Here is a 21,734-nt window from a genome sequence, read left to right as displayed (position 1 = left end):
TTGGTATGATAACTGCTGCGTCTGTGACTCAAGAAACTACAGATTTGTGGACACGATTCATTTTGGAAACATGCTGCCCCTAGATGGAGTCAGGCTATACTTCTGACAGCTTTGATAAAGCAGCCAGCATAATTTATTAATTTATTTCTCTTGTCGAGAGATACAAACCCTTCCAGCCAAACGGGTCACACAGTTCAGCAACCCACCGTTTTAACACTAGTTTAATCAAAGACCCTGACCACCTCAGGCATTCCCTTCTTCTCATTCCCCTCATCCCCACCCCCATGGGAATAAGATACAAAAGCCTGAAAACATGCATCACTGGGCTTAAGGACACTTCTATTTTGTTGTATAAATCCATTGAACAGTTCCAAGTACAATAAGGACACAACCTCACAATCTACCAATCTACCTTATTATACCAGTGTACCTTATTGTCTACCTGCACCACACTTACTCTGTAATTTTACTCTATACCTAGTCATTGTTTTTATTTTATGCTCTCTCTAGCTGTTGTAATGAATTGATCAGTATGAACAGTTTGCAAAACATTTTTTCACTATGCTTCAGCACGTATGACAATACTAATTTTCCAATTAGTCATTCAGTAAATGAGAATTTGATGCAGCAGTGTCCTCTTCTCTCCAACATTACTAATGTCCAAGAATCTTCACACCAGGATGCTTCTCTCACCACCCTCTCAAACTGATCCTCCCTTCGAAAACTCAGCTCTTCTTTGAGTAGTACTTCAGAAGAGCTGAGAGAGCAGTGTTAGATGAGATTATGTGCTCCAATCCTCGAGTGGGGCTTGAACCTATAACCTTCTGACTCAAAGGTGAGATTGATGCCACTGTATCAATGCTGATACATTAAGAAAGCCACCCAGGAAGGTATTTTTCTATCTGTTGATTAACCGAACCATGGAACCTGGTGGTGTTGAGATTGTAACCAACTATGTGGGCACATGGTAACTTTTTCCCACACATGGGCTTCCTCCCACATTTTTTTCCAAATTAAGAATATAAAAATTAGCCTGAAATTTCTGTACAGTACATATGCACCAGAAGAACATGTGTAGATAATATCATCAATTGTTAAAAGCAAACATTTAGACTGCTGCTCCTGAGATTTCACTGACCTTCTATTAAAATAACCACACACTGTCCTGTGGAAATTCCTAACCACTTGAGTTTTTCCTACCAAATTCACTCCTACAGTTTCTTTAAGCAAATTGGAAGAGACTGATAGTTGCCTTTTTACTTAACTTATAAACAACAAGTGATTTTTTTTTAGGCTGATTATATTTATCCTCCGGGAATATTTCTGGTTAATTAGTTAGAAGCTAGTTAGGTATATAGAAGAAAGATTAATGTGCAACTGTAAGAAAAGAGTCGTGATTGTGCTTTTCTTTCCATTTATTTTATTGAATTCTTTTTGGGAACTGTTGTGTAGATTTGGTAGTATTAAAATTTCCCAGCCCTCAGAGTACATTCCTCTTGGCAGCCCATTCCTTAACACTGATAATGTGGAGTGGTATTCAACTGTCTGCTGCTCCTATCAGCAAACATTTCACTTTCTCTGTCATTGTTTGCTACATCACACTCAGAAGTATCAGGAGGAAGTTCTTCCACTTCTCCTTATCTTTTCTGTTTTGCTGGCACCTCTACCTCTTCATGCCTTTTTGAATCTTTGTTATCATTATACGAACTTACAAATGACAAGATAGGCAGGTTGCAGCAAACAACAGCAACACACACGTGAAATGTGTTCAGATTTTCAATGACATAAGCAGGATAGACTGAAGCACTATGTTGTTGACTATTATATCATGGCTTCAGTCATTCTAGAATGTTTATTTTTGATGAAATTTAGACAGCAAAGAAAATTAACACAAAATGCTGGCAGTTTGTCTGATCAGAAATCTTCACCCCAACTCCTGCACTGCCATACCATCCTTCATGTTCCGTTCTAGTAAACATCAAGACAATTATTTCAAATTAATTACCTTTTATCAAAAGTGGTGAAGGTTAAAGACCATAAGACACAGGAGAAAAATAAGGCCATTCAGCCCATCGGGTCTTCTCCAGACATAGTGGGTTTTAATCAAAGACACACAGAGGAAAGAAAGAAATGGGAAAATCTGAGACAGGATGGAATCAAAGAGTGATTAGGTGAAGGAAAAGGATGTTGGTCCAGACAAACAGGGAATTCACTGTCATGAAATAAGTAATGTGATCAAGGAAAGTTTTACAGGAATTACAAATGGTAGCAACAGTGTCACCATTAGTACAATGGTGAAAATCGAGAAGAGAGGTTTTGACATGAACTTGCTATACATTGTAAGTCAGGATGCTTATAAATTTCCCATTTCAAAAGTTGAAATGTCAGAGTTCCTCAGACCAACACAGAACTCATCGCAACGTAGATAAGTACAAATCACTATGCAAGTTACTACACGAAGGGTGTTGTCTCTTACAGCTGAGAGTTCAGGCAAGAAATTCACCTTCATTTGCTATCACTAAATGCTTGAAGTTTCCATTGTATTTATATTTATACATATTTTGTTCAATTATGTTGAATAAAACTAGCTTTATGGAATTGACTATAACCAATCGTCTACTGGTTTAGTACCAAGGCCAAAGACAAATTTTACTCCCAAGAGGAAGTTATACTTACATTTGACCTTCTTCCCTCAGGTGTACAACTATTGTTCCAGTACAAACCTCACTGAAGGATTCTAAATTCTAAGTGCTTATTTTAACAAATATATGAATGTATATAATTTCTCCTGTAATTGTCTAATGCTATGTTTCTAAACAAATATTTAAATTTCTCGCATACTTACATAGAAATGGAAGAACTAAAGTCAAAGACTTTATTCATTCCATTTAAATACCTCAAGATATATCTCACTGAGCTATTTATAAAAGATAAATGTGCAAACATTTCCGGTGAAGATGTAGCATTCACTAAAATTTACCTGTCACTTTCCACGCACTTAACTGGGGATCCCTAGATTATTTAAAGGTTCGGTTTCTGAGCACTGCCCATAAACTGATTTTCTTTTCTAAGTCAGAATGAACAATTTCTTGCAAAATCATAATGTGAAATCTTTGGTCCCAACACCCCGAGGACCAATTTGCCAAGAGTAAATTGGGGATGTTTAGTGGCGTGGTAAGAAAAGTGTGACAAACGTTTATCTGAATGCAGCCCAAATGGTGAGACTGATCTGCTCATCAGAGAGAAAACTGCTGCTGGCTTAAGAAAATAAAGTGTGGCTAACAATAGAATCAAAATCAGGTTTATTATCACTGACTTATGTCATGAAATTTGTTGTTTTGTAGCAGCAGTACAGTGCAGCTCATAAAAAACTATAAGTTGCCATAAGAAGGAGAATTAAATAAGTATGTAGTGCAAAAAGCGAGCAAAATAGCAGCATAATGCTTATGCGTTCATGGACCATTCAGAAATCTGCTGGTGGAGAGAAAGAAGCTGTTCCTAAACTATCAAGTATACCTTCAGTTTCCTTTACCTTCTCCCCGACGGTATTAATGAGAAAAGAGCATGCCCTGGGTGGTAGGAGTCCTAAATAATGAATGCTGTCTGTTTGAGGCTCTGCCTTTTGCATATGCCCTCAGTGATGGAGAGGCTAGTGTCCTGATGGAGATGACTGTGTCTACAGCCCTCTGAAGCCTTTTCTGATCATGTGTATTGGCACCTCCTTACCAGATAGTGATGCAATCAGTCAGAATACTTTCCATGCCAACACCACAGACACCATGGGATCATTACATTTGATCTTACTTGAAGAAGAATATGGAGAAGGCATTGGCTTTTCAATGGGTGAACTCTACATTTGTTCCCAATTAAGAGGTTCACCTACTGTTCCCAAGTGCATAGCTGAGTGAAATTGTTTTCCTTTTGCCAGTATCAGGTATAACCGTAATGCCATCATTAGCCATGCCACACCCGTGTGACTCCAGCATCTCATTAGCAATCATCATTACCTAGTGAGATGATCCTGAGTCCAAGGGCATGATTCTTCTTCCCTGGCTCTTCACTCAAGATGCTGAGCCCCAACCACAGCAGCGAGGCACAGCTGTAACGTGAGTCACAGAACTACAAGGATAATCGTGGAAAATTTAGTTGTCTCCATCAACCTGAGAGAAACCTACAGAGCATACTGTAAGTGAAAAGATTTAAGCAAATTGATCTGATTAAGCTATAGTTTGGCATCAACTCAAGGCAGATGTTGGTGTCAGAGGATAAACATCAAGAAAGCCAGGAGCCTATGAGGATGGATCTAAAAAGAAACAGGAGCAAGAGAAACACGTAAATTGCAAGGGATGTTTCTGCTCAGCATGGTTAACCTAATTCCCCTGACGAGCAGAGAAAGGCAGGCAATAAAAGAATCCCTGAAAGATATTTTTCTAAAGGAGGTCATAAAATTACAATCCATACTGCAAGCCAAGTCGTTCTCTCCCTGCTGCAGTCAACAGCAATTGCATAGTCCACCACTGATCAAATAGGTCAATTCAGATGATCCATAAAATCCTCTATATCTTGATCTGCATGTCCATCTATACTGACTATAATGAGATTAAAGAGAGGCATCTGGATAGAAGTGGTTCCATCGGGCAGACACAACATGGATTCATGAAGGGCAGCTGAGGTTTGACAAATGTACTGGAGTTCTTTGAGAATATAATGAGTGCAGTAGATACTGGTGGATATTGTATACCTGGATTTCCAGAAGCCATTCAATAAGGAGGTGTATAAAAGACTTATCCATAAGACAAGGATGCATAGAATTTACGGCAATGTGTAAACATGGGTAGAAGATTGGTTAACCAATAGGTAGCAGAGAATTGGGATAAATGAGTGTTTCTCTTCTTGGCAGTCAATTGTGAGTGGAGTCCCACAAGAATCAGAACTGGGCCTGCCTCTGGTAATAACATACGTCAACAATTTGGAAGAGGGAGCCGAGTGTAATTTGCTAATGACACTAAATTGAGTGGGAAAGCAAACAGCGGAGAATACGGAGAGTCTGCAGATTGATAGAGAATCTGGCACGAAGTCAGGAAATGCGAGATCACCCACATTGGATCAAAAAAATAGAAGATCAGATTATTATTCAAAATGTTGTAAAACTGCAGCATACTGCTGGGCAGAGGGACTTGGGAGTGCTTGCACATGAATGGCAAAAAGTTCATTTGCAGGTACAACAGGTTATCAAGAAGGCAAGTGGAATGTTGGCCATTGATAGAGGGATTGAATTTAAGATCAGGGAGGTTATGTTGCAACTGGTAAGGGTGATAGTGAGTCCACATCTGTATTGTGTGCAGTTATGGTCTCATTACTTGTGGAAACTGGCTTTGGAGACAGTACAGAGGAGATTTTCTGGGTTGATTCCAGAGATGAGGAAGATTGAGCCTCCTGAGACTACACTCGCTTGAATTCAGAAAATAAAGTAAGAGACTATCTTATAGAAACATATAAATTTATGAGAAGGATAGATAAGATACAGACAGGATAGTTGCTTCCACTGGTGAGTGAGATGAGAACTAGGGTACAAAACCTCAGGATTCAGGGTAATAGATTCCAGATGAAGATGAGGAGAAACTGTTTTATTTTCGCAAAGAGTAGTGAATTTGTGGATTACACTAGTCCGGGCAGCAGTAGAGGTTGCCTTATTATATATATTTAAGTTGCTGAGAGCAAGTTAAAAGCAGATAAATAGGTCAATATGGATATACTTCTTAACATATACCACTGATGCAAAATACTTTATTTAAATCTTAGCAACTATGTAATTTCTCAAAAACACAAGTTATAATTTGCATGTATTTAAACATGGCTTGGCTTGAATAGAGCAATAATGTTAAGAGTGTCATTTCTCAAATTTAACTGGAGCAATGCAGAAAAATGAAGACAGAGATATCAGAGTATAAGTGCAATTACAAATTAAAGTTCAAATGCGATCAAAATCTAGGGAACTGAATGGAGATGTTCAGAAAAGTGGTCGATCCACATTGTGATGGAAGAGCAAAATAATTGCTGCTATAGCACTAGTTCATCAAATTGTTCAGTATGTTTCCAAAGCACATTTTGTGGTGTTTAAATCTTTAATAATGCATATATAATAAACAATTTTAACCAAAGAAATTTAAACATCAGGAATAGTAGATTGATAAAAGGTGAGCTAGATGGATAACAATCCAATAGTCTATATCAAGGGAATTATTTTACAAATAATTCAGTATTTTGAAATAAATGATCTGTATTTATATAGAGCCTTTCACAACCTTAGGTTATTAGATCACTTGATAGCTAATTGGCCACATCAACCTGACTATAGTTCTGATGGAACATTCTGAGTGGCAGATGTCGACACATCTGTCGATCCACTCTATTGCATCACCCTGGGGAATCTTCCTCTCCTTGTCTGTACCTGTCAGATTGGCAGAGGATTAGGGTATATATTCAATTGCTGGAATTTCTGCCTTATTTGAATACTTAAGAAAAGGTCGGTTAAATTTAGCTATCTTTAGCTTCAGTTTGTTGTTCTTTAAATATCTGTGTTTTAATGTGCACTTTTGATTTCCTTAGGGGAATGAAAATATTTTTATTAACCAAACCAACTTTACTGTCCTTAGAACATCTGTTTGTTGGAGACATTTGAAAAATTGTGCAATGCTCTCATTGTTTTTCAAAGGAGGTAAGGCTTTGTGCCCAGCTTCACCTCCAGTAAAAATTGTCAGGGCATTTGAAACCAGGATTTCACAAAATGCCAACTAAATCCTATTGTGCTTTACTAGACCAGACTGTGCCTTACAAGATGCCTCCTGGGTCTGTGGATGTCAGTTCACTGAGCCCTATGATGGGTGCCAAATGTGGACTTCTAGTCCATTCAGTTGTGTTCCAATGTCCCTCAAACATATGTGAGATAAAGGGCAAAAGTTTAGGGGTAACATGAGGGGGAACTTCTTTATTCAGAGAGTGGTAGCTGTGTGGAATGAGCTTCCAGCAGAAGTGGTTGTGGCAGGTTCAATGTTGTTGTTTAAAGTTAAATTGGACAGCTATATGGACAGGAAAGGAATGGAGGATTATGGGCTGAGTGCAGGTCGGTGGGACTAGGTGAGAGTAAGAGTTCGGCACTGACTAGAAGGGCCGAGATGGCCTGTTTCCGTGCTGTAATGGTTATATGGTTAAGTGATCAAATAACCTCCATTGAAGGTGATGGTTGACAGATCAATTTTACTTAGGTATGGAGAGCTCCATGTCCACTGAAAAAATCAGAAAGAATTCAAGTTTAATTCCTAAAAAATGGATCTTCAACAATGCAACTTACGTTATGAATTATACCATAACAAAATTAAACTGATAGCATCCTTACAGATCAGCAAAGCTATCCTCTACTTACTAGGGATTATATACTAAAATTAGATGTTATTTACAGTTGGTTGTGCTAGCTACAGAATACTTGAGATGCCAAAATCTACCTCAGTACCAATGGGTATGCATGAAGCATGACTTTTGCATTAATTGGGAACTTCTGAGTGCTATTCAGTGACATCTGCTGGAAATGGCCATGTGTAGTCTGGCAAAGAAACAACTATAACCCTAAATTGTACATCCCAGCTCTGCAATAACACATTACTGCAAAATACTTCCAATACTTTTACACAATGAATGAATGCTCGAGTAATATATTTCACTACAGTCAAAGAGGAAAGGGGGGATCACTGTTTACATTTAAACAATTGTAACAAGTATGCGATAAAAGGATTTTAGCCATCAAAGGCAAGTCAGAGGAAATTTCATTAAGAATCTTAAATCACACTTAGGATTTCCCATAAATTACTAGTAATGTGAATTGTGTTTTATTTCGCCATCTTTATCATCAGTTTAAGTTGTTTTAATCAATAAACTCAAGCTAAATAAAAGCCATTCCATCTCTTGACTCATGCATTAACCTTCCATTAACTATTATCATTTCAATCAAGTATGCCTTAGTCAATAATGCTAATGTAGAAAAGTTGAGCATGCTGTACGAAAGAGGTATTTACATTTTGTTAATGTGGCTGGCCTTTCCAATTACCTGTCATAAGACCCAAAATTTATAATGCATTTTGAAATATTCTTCTGCAATGTAAATTATATGGAACTCGTGTTCCAAGTGCAATAATAATTTTGAAGCAAGGTCAGGCACTCTTTCTGGTCAGTACCTCTTAAGGTGGTGATATTTATTTGACAAAGCTACTGTATATAGTACTTTGAACTTACCATTTAATCCATAATATATCCAGATAGTAAATGGTGTTTATAATGTATTTGGGTAATTACTCAAGAAAAGATTCTGTGTGTACTTAGAGGTAAACTTTTTTTTATTTCTTTACAGAAAATGCTGTTGCAATGCTGCACAAAAGGCTATTTTAACTAACAATACTTCTAATGGACCATATTGTATGTTAGAAACATTTATAATATTGATGTCTGAATGCTATCAAAGAAAATGTGATCTAAATTCTCTGACTTTTTGTTTATACCCTATACACAATAATAATTTTCTGTTATAATCAGAAACATTTAAATGGTGGGTAAAATAATCAAAAAGAAATGTGTTATTTTGCAGCTTCAAAGCACTAAATTAATTCAAAGGAAGACATGGTAGTCTTGCATGTGATGGTAACCTTGGGTTTACTTTTAGTGAGGCCTGCATGTACCACATGGTAGCATGATGATGTGTGCAATTCAGGTATTTTTACATTTAAGCCGTAATGAATTATTGAAATGAACAAGAACGCTTAATCAAAGAATATATATACAAGTTACTCAAATATTACTTAAATATTAAATACACCACTCCAACTCCAACTCAATAGAGAATGCATCTCAACCATATATGTAACACAACTATACACAGTATATTATATAATACAACTACTATGTACAGACATCCACAAATTTAAATTTGTCCTAGTCAGGCCTTAAGACTTAACTACTGTGGAGAACTTGTGGGATAACGTTTTTCCTGACAAGAGGGTTTTACTCTACTTGGCAGGTGAGACGTGTCTGTGAAAACATCTCAGGTCCTGGGGCCTCCTCCATGGTGTTGTAGGAGCTGTGAGAGCTATGGACACCTTTCTTCTTCCTACTTCTTTTTCTTGTAGTTTGTCCATCTTGACCTTGGGAAGGTTCATTTAGTTCACTGGAATATTCTCTTATTAATCGTTCTATTGCTCCCTTTATGATCTGATCCCTCCTCTTGGTTTCCACATCCACAACATCATCTGATGTATCCTCTGCTTTCATATTTCCATTGATTCCTTTCTTCTTGCCCTTCCATTCACCCAGATAGGCTATGGTCTTTGCATCTACTTTTACAAATAGCTTTTTATCTCCCACTTGAAGTTCATGCAATAACCTTAATGCATGCAAAGTGGATTCTGGTTCTTTATCCTCACAAAGTATTACAGCTTTCCAGCAGCTCCTTGAACTCTTGTCCAGCTTAAAACCAAGCCATGTTTCACAAGTAACTGCCTGATTAACATCTCAGAGGTTTAATCAGATACGTTGCCTACAAATGTTGTTGAAGTGGGACCACTGCTTTTGTCACTTTCACAATTCCTTTGAACAGCATGGTCCTTCCTTAGTCCAATATGCTTTCCATCCAGAGGCACAGTCACCTGCTTGTCCTCTGTTGGGCAATAGTTCATGTTGTACAGCATGGAGACAGTTGTGTTATCACTCTGTATATTTCTTAATTAACTTCCTGTTGACTTTATTGTAAGGAAAGTGGCATGCAAACAGTAGGTGGATCTCCAATCAGGTTACAGTTGTCTCAGCCAATCACACCCCCACAATGTTGGTCCTCCTGTTTTAGAACATAGAACATAGAAGACCTATAGCACATTACAGGCAGTTCAGCCCACAATGTTATGCTGACCATGTAACCTACTCTAGAAGCTGCCTAGAATTTCTCTACCACGTAGCCCTCTATTTTTATAAGCTTCATGTACTTATGTAAGAGTCTCTTATAAGACCCTATTGTATCTGCCTTCACCACCTTCGCTGGCAGTGCATCCCACACACCCACCACTCTCTGTGTGAAAAATGTACCTCTGATATCCCCCTTGCACCTACTTTCAAACACCTTAAAACTATGCCCCCTAATGTTAGCCATTTCAGCCCTGGAAGAAAAGCCTCTAGCTAGCCACACAATTGGTCAATGCCTCTCTTCATCTTATACAGCTCTATCAGGTCACCTCTCATCCTCTGCCGCTCCAAGGAGAAAAGACCAAGTTCACTCAACCTATTCTCTTAAGGTATGCTCTCCAATCCAGTCAACATCCTCCTAAATCTCCTCTGCACTCTCTTCTGTAGCATCCACATCCTTCCTGTAATGAGGTGACCAGAACTGAACACAGTTCTCCAAGTGGGGTCTAATTAAGGTCCTATACAACTGTAACATTACCTCATGGCTCTTGAACTCAGTCCCACGGTTGATAAAAGCCAACATGCCATATGCCTTCTTAACAACACTATCAACCTGCGCAACAGCTTTGAGTGTCCTATGGATGTGGATCTCATGATCTTGCTGATCCTCCACACTGCCAAGAATCTTACCATTTACTTCAAATTTGACCTACTGAATTGAACCACTCACATTTATCTGGGTTGAGCTCCATCTGCCACTTCTCAGCCCAGTTCTGCATCCTATCTATGTCCTGCTGTAACCTCTGACAACCTTCCAGACTATCCACTGCACTCCCAACTTTTGTATCATCAGCAAACTTACTAACCCACCCACCTACTTCCTCATCTAGATCATTTATAAAAATTACGAAGTGGAGGGGTCCCAGAACAGATCCCTGCAGAATACCATTGGTCACTGACCTCCATGCAGATTACAAACCATCTCCGGCCTTCTGTAGTCAAGCCAATTCTGGATCAACAAAGCAAGGTCTCCTTGGATCCCATGCCTCATTACTTTCTGAATGAGCTTCGAATGGGGAACCTTATCAAATGGCTTGCTGAAATCCATATACACTACATACACTGCTCTACTTTCATCAGTGTGTTTCTGTACATCCTCAAAGAATTCAATCTGGTTCATAAGGTATGACCTGCTCATGACAAAGCAATGCTCACTATCCCTAAACAGATTATGTCTTTCCAAATGCTCGTAAATCCTGCATTTCAGGATCTTCTCCACCAACCTGCCCACCACTGAAGTAAGACTCACTGATCTATAATTTACCACATACAAACTCAATGTGATTTATTGATTGTTGTATTTCATTATTGCTAATATCATTCCTACAAGAGTTATCATTTTTTCAGTATAAGTTCTTAGTTGGATATCTGCAGGCTTTAGTTTAATATCTTTGAAATATCTCTCAAACTCATTTTGTGGAATGACTGAAACAGTTGAACCAGTGTATAATTCAATTTTAATTAATTTGCTGGCATAAATTATATTGCTTGCCCATTATTTATTTCCACACTATAAATCTCAAGGCTACACAGTTATGAGTCACTTTCATCATTATGAGATTTTTCGTCAACAGCATGCAGACTAGTTCCCTTTTTGAAACTGCATCTTGATTTGTTTTAGCATCCTCTCTTCTTTGAGCAGTCCACTAATTTTTGTCTGCCCAACATGCACTTTGCTCGTGTCTTGCTTATTGTTTTTTCTGCAAGTTTCAACTTTAAACATGTATTTGTTTGGTGTGTGAAATCCTGCCATAATTGTAACACAATTTGTTCAGCTGGTTTCTGTTTAGATGTTGCAATTTTGTTCACACTCACTTTCATTCCTGATTGCATCAATTGCATCTCTGTCTGCAGTTTCCATTCAAACACTGATTTCAACTGTACTTTAAAATGTAAATTGTGCTTTAGTTAAGAGCCATTTTGAATTCCTTCTTGTAAGCTTCCATAAACTAAATGGTTTTCAGTGCATAATTAAGACCATTACCAAACTGACAATTCTTAGTCAACAGCTTCAATTCAGCCATGTATGCTGAACTGGACTCCCCTGCTTTTTGATTCTGCTTATGAAGCCTAAGACATTCTGCAATCAACAATGGTTTCAGTTCTAAATGCTCCTGCATTACTTTCACAATATCAGTAAATTTCATTTCTGCTGGTTTGTTTGGAGCAGTTAAACTTTGAAACAAATTATGTGCCTTTAAACCCAATGCACTTAGCAAAATTGTATTTGTTTCTCATTGGCTATTTAATTTGCTTCAAAATATTGTTGAATTAACTCAGTATATATGAGTTAGTTATCTGTTGTGTAGTCATATTCATCAATCTTTCTGATGTAGCCAGTCATATCTGTTCTTATTTATGATTATTATCACCTGATGCTCACTGTTTATGAATTATTCCATTTTCTTTTTTTTTACAAATTAAATCATGTCTTCCCTTCTGAAGAACATGTACTGGGCTGCAGTTTTTTACTCACTGCACTTCAACAGAACGGTAGCTGTCTCAGGTTCATTTTAAAATTACCTCATCATCAATGTTATGTTTTCTAGCTTTAGAAACATTAAACTAATTCAAAGGAAGAACAGGGGCTGAAATTTGAGGGTAACTTCGAGTTTAGTTTGAACAAGCACGCACGTTCACATGGTAGCATCGTGTCGTATACAATTCACAAATTTATACATATAACCCATAATGAATTACTAAAATGAACAAGGATGCTTAGTCAAATAATGTACTGAAAATATAATTACTCAGATGTTTCTTAAATATTAACTACACAACAATAAGTCTTACATTTCTGTTACAATATAGCCTTGGTTTTTCTTTGCACTTTTGCAGCAGAAACAAGCAAACTGAATACATACTAGGTCTAAAAATAGGTTGTGTATATATATATATTACATGTATATCCCTTTCAGAAGTGTTTAAGATGTAAATGCATTTGTTGCTGCTCTGGCATGTAATGTGGCACTGGCGAAAAATGTTTGCATATGACTGCTCCAAATGCGGGAAAGGATGAAACACAAATAAGAGAATAAGCAGACTGTCAAATTTTATTTTGATTGTTCTGTGTTCTGTCTTAGTGGCAGCAGTCAGTGTACAGCAAAGTCAGATGGTTCTAGCAAAAATAAATCGTTCAGATATAATAACGTGGGTATTAAATATACAATGCAGATCCTCGTCATATGTTTATTTGTGTAAAGTGTAATGCACAAATTGCATTGGAAAATAACCCAATATGTGTTTGACACTTCCAAAAGCTGCTTTGTAATCTCCATGTTCACTTGTATTGTTTCATATTGATCTGCACTGACATAATGATGCAAAATTTCATTGTGTAAAGTTCAAAAAAAAATCAAACAGGTTTGCATATTTTAACCATCGTATAATTATCTAATCAAAACCACTTGTAATATGCCAAAAATATTCCTAGGCACTTTGCCAGAACATTATCAAATGAAACAACGTCAATGTTCCAAAAGATCACCAAGAGGTTGGTCAAAGCAGCAGGTTTTAGTTAGTTGGAAAGAGAGGTAGAGAGGTGTAAAGGTTTAGGGATAGGTAAATAGGTCAGTCTTTCGAGGGTTGATTTCAGAGGAATACAAGGATCACAGTGGCTTGTGGACAGCAAAGAAATAGAAAAGGGAATATAGATGAGAATTTTAGTGGAGTAAGCATTTAGTGGCCTCTTTATTATGTACACCTGTGCACCTGCTCATTAATGCAAATATCTAATCAGCTAATCATTTGGCAGTAACACAATACATAAAAACATGCAGGCATAGTCAAGGGTTCAGTTGACATTCGGAGCAAACATCAGAATGGGGAAAGAAATGTGATCCAAGTAATTTTGACCATTGAATGATTGTAGGTGCCAGATGGGGTGGTTTGAGTATCTCAGTAACTGCTGATTTCCTGTGATTTTTAGACACAGTGTGTCTCTAGAGTTTACAAAGAATGGTGCAAAACATCCAGTGAGTGGCAGTTCTGTGGGCAAAAATTCAATATAATGAGAGAGTTCAGAGAGGATGGCCAGGTGGGTTTAGACTAACAGAAAAGCAACAGTAATTCAAAAAACCATGCGCTCTAACAGTGGTGTGCAGAACAGTATCTTTGAATGCACAACATATCAATCGTTGAAGTGGATGGGTACATCAGGGGAGGACCATGACATGCAATCAGTGGCCACTTTATTAGGTACAGGAGGTGCCTAATAACATGGCTGCTGATTGTACTTGTAGCTCTGTTCGTTCCATTTGCCCTCAATGCTTGGTCCACCTGTTGGTTTCTTGCTTTCCCACATCTTCGAACTCAGTGGATTGAGGAGGGGATTATGGAATTTGTTTATTGGACTTGCCTTATTATTATCACGTGATGGGGCGATTTTTTGAGTTTAACATATTTTCATTTAGCAAATGACTTTGGCGACTGGTCTTCATATCTGAATATGTACTGTGGATTTAATTTGGAATGCAGCTCTGAACAATAGTTTCCTAAAAGCTGTTAAACCCAGACCAGGCAATACTGATTACAATTCATTTGAATGTCTGTGGTGTGCATGCAAATCAGGGGTGTGAATTTTGTGGGTAGTTTCAAAGAAAGCATTGTCCATACATTGTAAATATAGAGTGTCCTTTGATGTTCAGCACATAAATTATCGAGCCCCATGTTGGACCAGCAGACCTTACAACTGAAAGGGTCCCCATATGCTGCCTGCTGTATCTTGTTTTGGTGAAAAAAGAAGCTGCTTTGCATCTACTAGTACTTTTCTCCAGTGGCTTCATTCATCCAACAACAACATGTACTAAGGTAAAGTGAAAAAGTTCATTATGTATACTGTTCATGCAGATTGATTCATTACACAATGACCCCAAGGTGCATATTCTGTCAGTAATCATCCATTATAAATATTTTCCCATGTATGAAGGAGTCAAAGGAGAAAACTAATGAAGAGGGCTAATGTATATTGCTGGCACAATTACTCAGACTTGATTTGCCTTTTCCATTTTTCTTTCAATCGGAGCAATTGAACATAAAATTTATTGGAAACATATTGTCCCTCTGGTACTTTTCTTTGAGAAATATTGAAGAGATATTTTCACTCATTGCTGTTGTAGTGTACAATACAATATTAATCCTAAATTTGTTCTTTAGATGTTCCAATTTGTGCACACCTTCACATTTTCTTCTTGGCAGTAACTCAAGATTGAAGATGACTTAGTCCCCCTGAAAATTTCAGGGTTCTTATGCCTATGTGGGAATTGCAGTCTGTTCACAGATGGGTGAGGATATAGAACATAGAACATAGAATAGTACAACACAGTACAGGCCCTTCAGCCCACATTGTTGTGCTAACCTTTAAACCCTGCCTCCCATATAACCCCTCACCTTAAATTTCTCCATATACCTGTCTAGTAGTCTCTTAAATTTCACTAGTGTATCTGCCTCCACCACTGACTCAGGCAGTGCATTCCACGCACCAACCACACTCTGAATAAAAAACCTTCCTCTAACATCCCCCTTGAACTTCCCACCCCTTAACTTAAAGCCATGTCCCCTTGTATTGAGCAGTGGTGCCCTGGGGAAGAGGTGCTGGCTAGCCATTCTATTTATTCCTCTTAAAATCTTGTATACCTCTATCATGTCTCCTCTCATCCTTCTTCTCTCCAAAGAGTAAAGCCCTAGCTCCCTTGATCTCTGATCATAATGCATACTCTCTAAACCAGGCAGCATCCTGGTAAGTCTCCTCTGTACCCATTCCAATGCTTCCACGTCCTTCCTATAGTGATGCAACCAGAACTAGACACAGTACTCCAAGTGTGGCCTAACCAGAGTTTTATAGAGCTGCACAATTACCTCGCAACTCTTAAACTCTATCCCTCGACTTATGAAAGCTAACACCCCATAAGCTTTCTTAACTACCCTATCTACCTATGAGGCAATTTTCAGGGACCTGTGGACATGTACCCCCAGATCCCTCTGCTCCTCCACACTAACAAGTATCCTGCCATTTACTTTGTACTCTGCCTTGGAGTTTGTCCTTCCAAAGTGTAGCACCTCACACTTCTCCGGGTTGTACTCCATCTGCCACTTCTCAGCCCACTTCTGCATCCTATCAATGTCTCTCTGCAATCTTTGACAATCCTCTACACCATCTACAACACCACCAACCTTTGTGTCATCTGCAAACTTGCCAACCCACCCTTCTACCCCCACATCCAGGTCGTTACTAAAAATCACGGAAAGCAGAGGTCCCAGAACCGATCCTTGTGGGACACCACTAATCACAACCCTCCAGTCTGAATGCCCTCCCTCCACCATGACCCTTTGCCTTTTGCAGGCAAGCTAATTCTGAATCCACCTTGCCCAACGTCCCTGGATCCCATGCCTTCTGACTTTCTGAATAAGCCTACCATGTGGAGCCTTGTCAAATGCCTTACTAAAATCCATATAGATCACATCCACTGCACTACCCTCATCTATATGCCTGGTCACCTCCTCAAAGAACTCTATCAGGCTTGTTAGACACGATCTGCCCTTCACAAAGCCATCCTGACTGTCCCTGATCAGACCATGATTTTCTAAATGCCCATAGATCCTATCACTAAGAATCTTTTCCAACAGCTTTCTCACCACAGACGTAAGGCTCACTGGTCTATAATTACCTGGACTATCCCTACTACCTTTTTTGAACAAGGGGACAACATTTGCCTACCTCCAATCCTCCGGTACCATTCCCGTGGACAACGAGGACATAAAGATCCTAGCCAGAGGCTCAGCAATCTCTTCCCTCGCCTTGTGGAGCAGCCTGGGGAATATTCCGTCAGGCCCTGGGGACTTAGCCATCTTAATGTATTTTAATAACTCCAACACCTCCTCTGCCTTAATACCAACATGCTCCAGAATATCAACCTCACTCATATTGCCCTCACCGCCATCAAGTTTCCTCTCATTGGTGAATTCCGAAGAGAAGTATTCATTGAGGACCTCGCTCACTTCCACAGCCTCCTGGCACATCTTCCCACTTTTTTCTCTAATCAGTCCTACCTTCACTCCTGTCATCCTTTTGTTCTTTACATAATTGAAGAATGCTTTGGGGTTTTCCTTCATCCTACTCACCAAGGCTTTCTCATGCCTCCTTCTTACTCTTCTCAGCCCCTTCTTAAGCTCCTTTCTTGCTTCCCTATATTCCTCAATAGACCCATCTGATCCTTACTTCATAAACCTCATGCATGCTGCCTTCTTCCACCTGACTAGATTTTCCACCTCACTTGTCACCCATCGTTCCTTCACCCTACCATTCTTTATCTTCCTCCCCGGGACAAATTTCTCCCTAACATCCTGCAAGAGATCCCTAAACATCGACCACATGTCCATAGTACAATTCCCTGCAAAAACATCATCCCAATTCACACCCGCAAGTTCTAGCCTTATAGCTTCATAATTTGCCCTTCCCCAATTAAAAATTTTCCCATCCTCTCTGATTCTATCATCTTCCATGATAATGCTGAAGGCCAGGAAGCTCACCCACTGAGAGATCTGTGACCTGACCCAGTTCATTACCTAATACTAGATCTAGTATGGCATTCCCCCTAGTCAGCCTGTCATCATACTGTGACAGGAATCCATTCTGGACACACTTAACAAACTCTGTCCCATCTAAACCCTTGGAACTAATCAGGTACCAATCAATATCAGAGAAGTTAAGTCACCCATGATAACGGCCCTGTTATTTTTGCACCTTTCCAAAATCTGCCTCCCAATCTGCTCCTCTGTATCTCTGCTGCTACCAGGGGGCCTATAGAATACTCCTAATAGAGTAACTGCTCCCTTCCTGTTCCTGACTTCCACCCATACTGACTCAAAAGAGGATCCTGCAACATTACCCACCCTTTCTGTAGCTGTAATAGCATCCCTGACCAATAATGCCACCCCTCCTCCCCTTTCCCCACCTCTCTATCCCTTTTAAAGCACTGAAATCCAGGAATATTGAAAATCCATTCCTGCCCTGTTGCCAGCCAAGTCTCTGTAATGGCCACCACATCATAATTCCATGTATGTATCCAAGCTCTCAGTTCATCACCTTTGTTCCTGATGCTTCTTGCATTGAGGTACACGCACTTTAGCCCTTCTACCTTTACACCCTTTATTCTGCTTCTCTTTCCTCAAAGCCCCTCTATATGTTAGATCTGGCTTTACTCAATGCACTTCTTTTACTGCTCTATCGCTTCGGATCCCATCCCTCTTGCAAATTAGTTTAAACCCTCCTGAACCATGCTAGCAAACCTACCTGCAAGTGTATTGCTCCCTCTCGAGTTCAGGTGCAACCCATCCAATCTGTACAGGTCCCACCTTCCCCAGAAGAGATCCCAATGATCTAAAAATCTAAAACCCTGCTCCCTGCACCAAATTCTCAGCCATGCATTCAACTGCCATCTCCTCCAATTCTTACCATCACTGTCACGTAGCACTGGCAGCAATCCTGAGAACTCCACCCTTGAGGTCCTGTTCTTCAGCCTTCTGCCTAGTTCCCGAAATTCACACTTCAGGACCTCATCCCTCTTCTTGCCTATGTCGTTGATGTCAACATGTATCACGACTTCTGGTTGCTCTCTCTCTCATACCAGGATGTCGTGCACCCGGTCAGAGACATCCCGGACCCTGGCACCCGGGAGGCAACAAGCCATGCATCTTAGGGTGAGTGAATAGATAGATTGTGAAATGGTTTACTCCTTCTACCATTCATGCGAGTGTTCTGCATGTTTCAGATGCATGGCCTTATGATTTCTAAGCCATCTCAAATGACCTTTTCAATTTGGAGTGCTCATGGGCCAGATATTCCCTGGAGTCAGTCAGAATGTTTTATTTCCTCAGGTTGAATCTTTTCCTCTGTCTTGCTTGTAATCTCATCTCATAAAGAGGTCAGTGACATTAATTAATTTATCCTCCCAGTAAATTTGGAGGATTATGTGGAGAAAGGACTGGGGTTATTTTTCCAGTGCTTTGAGATGTAGGGAGTCTAGAAGCATAGACAAGGACAGATTCACTTCTGCTTGAGTAGATTGTTTTATTCCAGGAATGAGGTTTTTGATTTTCAAATATACTTTTTTTTTCAACTGACCAAAGACTGCACTCACTGGTGCATTAAAGGTGGTAGGAAATTTCATCACCAATATTTGCTTCCATCAATGGATGGCTCAAAAGATGTGGGAATTGGTCCATATTTTCCAGCATCTTGTGATGAATCTTTAGTGCTGAGCTGTGCTGCTGCAAGGAGAAGTTGTCAGTCCAAATTTGCCCTGTGAATTTTGAGTGCAAGCCCCATCCCATTGTTCAGTGGAAAAGGCCAGAAATGAATTGGAGCTCAGACTCTAAGTATACACAAACAGTAGCTTACTCTCCAGAATTAAGAATCCCCAGACCTCAGTGTGCAGATGAGGCTACGTTGAATAACTTCCTTTTTATTCTGAAGTTTAGCTTCATTCCTGCTAGAAGTTTGTTCAGGATGAGATTTAACATTGCAGGAAAAAAGGTTGAGAAGATTTTTGGGCACAATGGCAAAGCTTTGTTTGACATTGAGAAGAATCTGTCATAGACTCATTGATCAATTTCACAACATGGAGCAAAAGTTTGTGCATATCTAGAGGATAACTGTTTGGATTACCACCATGAAACAATCTGTTCCTCAGATGGCATTCACTCTGCAGAAAGATTGTACAAATTTTTTGATGTATTTACTTTACTTTCTGCGTAACATAATCCAGTTGCAGCACCTGTCAACTTCAACAAAACCAATTAGTCCAATAGAATATTAGGAATAGATCTGGAAGTTGCAGATTCCAGGCTAAACAGGGCATTATATGTCAAAGCAAAGTCTTAGCACATGACAATAAAATTCTCTTATTTTATTTATGGGCTTCAAATTATCAATTTTATTTCATCTTAGTTGTCATTAAACTATAATGCTAGAAAGCAATGAACATAAATTATATGAGAAGAGTACTCTTCTGTAACATCCTAGGTCCAAATTCCAAAGTAAAATTTATTATCGGTACATTCACATCATCATATACAACTCTGAGATTTATTTTCCTGTGGGCATACTTAGAAAATCTATAGAACAGTAACTGTAAACAGGATCAATGAACAACAAACAGTGCAAATGCAAATATAAATAAATGGCAATAAATAATGAGTATAGAATAACATGAAATGAAAGAGCATGAAATAATAAGATAAAGAGTCCTTAAAGTGAGACCATTGGTTGGGGAAACACCAGAAGTAGAATGAGTGTAGTTATCCCCTTTTGTTCAAGAACCTGATGGTTGAGAGGCAGTACTCAACTAGTGGGAAGACTCACGGACATTTTCAACCTCTCACTGTTACAGGCGGAAGTTCCCACTTGCTTCAAAAAGGCAACAATTATACCACTGCCTAAGAAGAATAATGTGGGCTGCCTTGATGACTATTGTCTGCTAGCACTCACATTGACAGTGATAAAATGCTTTGAGAGGTTGGTCATGACTAGACTGAAATCCTGCCTCAGCAAGGACCTGGACCCACTGTTGTTTTCCTATTGCCATAATAGGTCAATGGCAGACGCAATCTCAATGGCTCCACACAGCTTTAGACCACCTTGACAACACAAATACCAATGTCAGGATGCTTTTCATCGACTATAGCTCAGCATTTAATACCATCATTCCCATAATCCTGATTGAGAATTTGCAGATCTTGGGCCTCTGTACCTCCCTCTGTAATTGGATCCTTGACTTCTGAACCGGAAGACTACAGTCTGGGTAGATTTGTGATAACATGTCCTCCTCACTGATGATCAACACTGGTGCACCTCAGGGGTGTGTGCTTAGCCCATTGCTGTACTCTCTATATACACATGATTGTGTGGATAGGCATAGCTCAAATACCATCTATAAATTTGCTGACAACACAACCATTGTTGGTAGAATCTCAGGTGGTGACAAGAGGGCGTACAGGAGTGAGATATGCCAACTAGTGGAGTGGTGCCGCAACAACAACCTAGCACTCAACGTCAGTAAGACGAAGGACCTGATTGCGGACTTCAGGAAGGGTAAGATGAAGGAACATGTACCAATCCTCATAGGTTGCTGGGTGTTAAGATCTCTGAGGATCTAACCTGGTCCCAACATATCGATGTAGTTATAAAGAAGGCAAGACACATGTCAACAAGCACACTCAGCAACTTCAATAGTTGTACCATGTAGAGCTTTCTAACAGGCTGCATCACTGTCTGGTATGGAGGGGCTACTGCACAGGACCGAAAGAAGCTGCTGAAGGTTGGAAATCTAGTCAGCTCCATCTTGGGCACTAGCCTACAAAGTACCCAGGACATCTTTAGGGAGCAGTGTCTCAGATAGGCAGCTTCCATTATTAAGGACCTCCAGAACCCAGGGCACAAACTCAGCCATTCAGGAACAGCTTCTTCCCCTCTGCAATCCGATCCCTAAATGGACATTGAAGTTTTGGGCACTATCTCACTTTTTTTTAATATACAGTATTTTTGTTTTGGCATTTTTAAAAAATCTATTCAATATACATAATTGATTTACTTGTTTATTTTTAATTTTTTTTCTCTACTAGATTATGTATTGCATTGAATCGCTGCTGCTAAGTTAACAAATTTCACGTCACATGCCAGTGGTAATAAACCTGATTCTGATTCTAATTCTGATAGTAATTGTTCTTGAACCTGGTGG

The 21,734-nt window shown here is 39.2% G+C and overlaps 1 non-coding gene across 1 annotated transcript; it reads left to right on the top strand.

The window, feature by feature from the left end:
- Positions 1-2,243: 2,243 nt before the first annotated feature.
- Positions 2,244-2,369, top strand: LOC140195758 (small nucleolar RNA SNORA17). The gene has a single exon (XR_011885545.1). It is a non-coding gene; the product is annotated as a small nucleolar RNA SNORA17 (small nucleolar RNA).
- The last annotated feature ends 19,365 nt before the right edge of the window (positions 2,370-21,734 follow it).

This window comes from Mobula birostris, chromosome 3 (assembly GCF_030028105.1).
Source record: "Mobula birostris isolate sMobBir1 chromosome 3, sMobBir1.hap1, whole genome shotgun sequence".
Classification (NCBI taxonomy): Eukaryota; Metazoa; Chordata; class Chondrichthyes; order Myliobatiformes; family Myliobatidae; genus Mobula; species Mobula birostris.
This window is presented reverse-complemented; position numbering and strand designations above follow the sequence as displayed.